This window comes from Alligator sinensis, unplaced genomic scaffold (assembly GCF_000455745.1).
Source record: "Alligator sinensis unplaced genomic scaffold, ASM45574v1 scaffold1102_1, whole genome shotgun sequence".
Classification (NCBI taxonomy): domain Eukaryota; kingdom Metazoa; phylum Chordata; order Crocodylia; family Alligatoridae; genus Alligator; species Alligator sinensis.
In genome coordinates this window covers 79-5,707 of record NW_005842342.1, presented here as the reverse complement: position 1 = coordinate 5,707, position 5,629 = coordinate 79, and positions in this window count along the sequence as shown.

Sequence of the window (5,629 nt, the reverse complement as noted above, 5' to 3'; positions counted from 1 at the left end):
CTTTCCAGAAATGTCTAGCGATCCTGTCTAAAACTGAGACTGTAAAAATCAAATGAAATCAGAATTCAGAGGCATGCAATACAACTCTGTGTAGGTCCCATATGCTGTTAATTTGAGGAAACATTTCAGAACAGTATGGTTGAGACTGACTAGCATTAATATTCTCCTTCCAGCAAAGTGCTTTCTGTTTTTGTCAGCAGGCACAATGGGTCCTGTATCTCTTTCTGAAAACTGCTGCCCACTTCTTTATTCTTTCTTGCCATGCCTTGATGGAAACAAATGAAGGGAAGCTAAATAGTGGAATAAAAGATAATAGCGTTCTCTTGACAGAGGATATGTCCTCTTCACAGGGCTCCACCTCCCCTACACCCTGCCCTTACCACGCATGTTGAGTTGGACCTATGACCTTCAAAGTGTCTCTGAGTATCTTGACCAATGATTCACCCAGTCATTTGACACTTATTTAGACCTTTCTACATCATGAGCTCCTCAGGGCTCAATTCGTGTTTACTCCCCTTCAATTCCTATGCATGCCCTCGATTAAAACAAAAAACGGTCTTTGGTTATGGCGTCTCATCATGAGAGTCCAGCATCAATTGCTTAACCCTTTTGCATGCTCGAGTGAGGGATTTTTTATCAATCAACTCAGTGTCCTTTTTTAAGTCATCAATTACATCTCTACCGTCCTTGGCCATATCAACACTGTACCTTACTTGATGTGATCCTTTTGGCTGGCACTACCATCACTGGCCCATCTGCTTGATACTCAGGTTCCCAGAGAGGCCTTGCAGCTACTCCCCACATCCAGAGGCTTATCCGCCATGTCCTGAGCCCAACATTGATGGGTTGCATTGTTGGCTCTTCTTCGCTGGTTACCCTTTACCAGCTTGCTGTAGTCATTTGTGGTTTGCCCTAGGCTTGGACACAGGTTTGTAGCACTCCTGGTCTTCTTCTGTGCCTCTGCAAGACATGCACTGCTTTCCTCCAGGAGACCATGCACTCCCCTCTCTGGGGGTTTATGGTCCTTGGCCCTCTTACTTTTAAATCTGCTGGGTCCCTCCATGTCCAATCGCCTCTCCGACTCCCCAGCCACATGGTTGCCATCTGGGGATTTCCAAAAGCTGGGGTTTGCTAGCACTTCCAAGTTCTCTCCTAGACAAGCTGGCTGGTGGTGGTAGGAACCTGGTGCAGCTCGTGGCTGGGACAGACATGGACCTTGTTGCTGCCAGGGTCCCATTTGTCTCTGGCATCAGGGTCAGCTTCCAGCCATACCTGGATGAGCACACTGGCTACTACAGAAGCCTGGCATGGCTCCCAAGTGAATAAAACAGAGACCCCAGTTGTATGTGGGGTCCTGCTCTTTGCAGGGCCTGGGAAGCAGCTCCCTGTTACAGTATCCTTTCATAGTTTTCAAGGCTATTTCATAGTTTTATAGAGAGGGGATTTTTTTTAAGGATCTGCATGCTTTCACTTGTGGCTTACAAAATAGGGATTGAATGACTGAACACATTTGTATAAAAGCCCTGCTTTACAGTTTACTGTTCCCTTCATGGATAAAACAAATATCTGACAAATATTGCTGTGTACTTTGCATTTGAAAAAACAGTTGGTGTTTGCATAATTACTTCACATTGTCCAGACAATATTTTCTCTTTTGGATAGCTCAGTGTATGATGTATAACATAGAAAATAGATTAAGGTAACATGTAAGTGGATCATCTGTAAGATTTTGAAGAAAAATCAGGATCATCAGAATCTAGTTAAAAAAGAATACTGGTGAAATATCTTAAGTTAAAAGGATGTTGGAGCTCTATTAACTTGTCAGCAATCTCAGGGAAAATGGAAAAGTATGGTAATAGAATGTATTGTTTGTTATATATTTGTTTAGTTACCAACAGATCTATTGGCTTGTAAAGTCTGGTCTGATGATGTAATGGAGAGCTGGGAGTTAATATAATAAAATATGTGAATGGACATTTAATTTCAAATTATTCTTTGAAGCAGGAATATGTTTGATTGTGTAGTTCTCTAGAGGTGCCCTAGGCATATGATAATTCCACCATGTTTCCTAATGGCTGCTTCATAGTATTCCACTAAGCTTTCCTCACTCTTCTATTATATATTATTATTTTCTTCTTTCTGCAACCTTTCCAAATAATGAAATAGCTAAAATGATGCCTTCCAAAAGTATATTTTGTTTTTAGACATTTAGTGTTCCTAAATTAATATTAGTGAAGTAAATAGAACTGTTGCATTCTACAAACTTTCTGTCATACTGCCAGAAACAATATTAGTACACTATAAACAAACATTTTAAATATCTGGCTAGAATGGATGAAGCATCTTGGATTTTGCTCTAGGGAAAATGTATTTGGTTTTCTAAGTGTTAGCTGTTCTATACTACATTAATAAGGAGTTCTGGACTTTTCTAAGAGCTAAGCAGTTAAAAAAAATCACCCTGAAGTATACAGGTCTATTTGATCGTAGGAAATGCAACATTTGTTTTGGTACTATTCAAAATGGGGAGAGGTTTCATTGTTATCGGGAATCTAAAATTCCATATGGGATACTGAAAAAAGTCAACCAACGTATACATTAGTCGCGTGAGACTCCTGAAAGTTTTAGAATTTGTAAAAACATTCAGTGTCCCAAAGGACACACTGATTTTTTTCCCACACAATTCTACCTTCAAACCAAGTAGTTGTTTTGAATGGTTTCAGTGCTGCAGAGGTCTGTTGTCCTCCCACTGATGTTTTCCAGGGTATCTCACTTTGTGTAAAACAAAGGCTCCCCTTTTTCTTCCCAGAGAAACTGTTTTGCCTGCTCCCTTGACCAATCCTTTTCTCCAATTGATTTTCACTTATCTCTGGTCAACTTAATTGATTTCACCTTCTATTGATCCTCCCTTCTAGTTTTTTTCCCCTGGGGATTCTGTTCCCCTTCATTTTCCTTAGATTTTTAGTTTAAAAAATAGATGATGTCCTAATTCACTTTCAGACGAGCTCCAAGGACTACTCTATTTTCTGCTTCTCTATCCATTTCTTCTCTGTATTAAGGTCTTCAGCATTGTACCAAGTAGCTATTGGAGAGTGCAACTTTTTTGGGTTCTGAGTTCTAGTTTCTAACAGGAGTTCTATTTTTTTCCTATAGTGATGAAGGCTGGCATTACAGCCATTAGATTCCTTATATTGTAGCTGTGCATTGCTTGGACTATAATCATTTGGGATGACTTTGCAAAATTGTTCCCACTACAAATGGGAATTATGGCAGCTATACAAACAAAAATGAGTCCAGTATTGTCTACATTGATAATCTGCATAAAACATGATATCTGAGCATATACAATGAAATGGAGAACATTTCAGTTTCTTTACAGATCTTCATTAGCATCAAATAACAAATTGTAATGAAAAAAAATCTATTCCTGAGCTGGTACTACTTGTATAGCAACTCTTCTTTCTCCTTTTAAAAACATATTTCAGTATACCATTGTCCATTCTGTCCTCTTTGGGCTCCTACACACTTGCAGGGAGCCTGCTCTGATGCACTGGAAATCCAGCTTGTTGGAGCAGACTCAATTAATCAAGTCTGCTGGAGCATGGAAATTGATGTGCTCTGGCAGCCATGAGCCATCACAGGCATCAGCATTGCTGTGCATCTTTATGCTGACAAAATGGCGGTGGTGCAATTTGAAATAAAACACATCCAATGAGCTTTAGTTCAAAGTGCCATGCCACCATTTTTTCAGTACAGGGATGCGCAGTGATGCTGATACACACGACACGTGGCTGCTTTTAATTAGTGCAGATCACTAATTAAAGTGTCCAGTGCCACTCCAGGAACACATGTAAAAATGTCCTTTTACTCTGCTGGCTAACATATGGATTAATACAATCAGGAACAAGATAACTCATTAATGAAAGTAAATTGCATACATTCTAAGGTCATTATTTATAATGCGTATTCACATGGGCCAGGGGCTAGATACTGATAAGGTCATGGGGGCATAAAGTAGGACTTGATCTTTACATGCCTATAATCTATTCATGTTCATTATAATACCTGAAATAGAACAAAGTGGACTTTAGGGGAGAGATGCTATTCTGCCAATTAGACATCTAAGTTGATGTCAGTTGACTTAATATGTGTCCCACCTATTCAAGTCCTGAAATCCATTGATGAATAAATAGTTGTAACACATCATCATTTTACCCTTAAGAATGAGTCATAAAAAAACAATGAGGAAGGAGAGGACTCACTTATTTTTTGCATCAACTGTGTTTCAGAAACTCAAGCAGAATAGAATCACGGCTATATGCCTTAGTCTCTTTAGACACCTAATAACCAAAAAAAGAATCTGGCCTTAGGTGTTAAGGCTAAAATCATGATCCTTGCATCAGTGAATACAGGGGGTAAAATGAAACTGCCAAATATTGTGCAAGAACCCAAAATGGAGGAAAGGAGAAATAGATTTTTTTTAAAATTATCTAGTAATTTTGGGTGTTGCTTACAATAATGGTAGGTAAAACAATATTTCTCTCTATCTAATGTCTCTCTAATGCAGGGGTTCTCAACTGGGGTGCCACAAGACCCTTTCAGGGCATTGTGGTGCTGGCATTGCTGCCACCACACCTAAATTAAACCATCAGGAGGAACATGTGGAGCCTGATTGGGAAGCAGGAGCCTGACTGGGAAGCAGGTGCTCCTGCCTGAATTAGGTTTACTTGAACACTCAGCTCAGTGCTCCTGCTATCACCCATTTTAGTTCAGCCCTACCTGCTTCTCCTGGAAACAGAAGCATGCATGAAGCTTCTATATGGGTGACGGCAATGGGGCAGCCTGGAAAAATACATGAAACAGACAAAACTAATGCAGGCAGGAGTGCCTGCTTCTGCTGTAGTCAATGAGGCTCTGCACAAGGCATATGTGGCATTTTCTCTTGACTGTCAGAGGCAGCACCCTGGTTGAGGCAAGCTGAGGCACCACAACAGTACTTCTCAGCCAAGGTGCTGCTAAATTCAAAAACATTATGTGCCCTGAATCTAAAAAGGCTGAGAATCACTGCTGTAATAAATTTAGGAATTTTCTATTATTTTGGGTTATAAGCTCTTTGTAAGCTTTAGATTTATTTAGTTAGTCATGTACTGCAACATTGCCCTTTACTCATTTAATCATTTTTATTGATAAATTAAAATGGATTGATACTGAAATTGAATGTCATGTATGTTACTGAAGGGAAGTGCAGGGAGACAGATAAAACAAACTGTCTTTATGGTTATATTTCCATGAGCTGAAATGGGTTGCATGTGAGCTGATAAAAATATGAAAAAGGTTGTTTATTGCAGACATATAGGCTAGATAGAGACATTACACTTAATTCAATTTAGGCACGCAGAAAGCTGTAACACAAAAAATGTTCATGACACACAAAGTGCTTTAAAAAATGGCAGATCCCACAGTTAACTCTGATTGGGTGTGTACTAACCTAAAGTGCTTTCTGTTAAAGCACTTCATTGAATGTCTGTGCCAGATCCCATCAAGGATTAATTTGGAGCACAATCCTTGTCATCCCGGGTGGCATTGCACAGGACTGCATTAGGCTTGGGCACACCCAAGCTGGCCCTTCCCC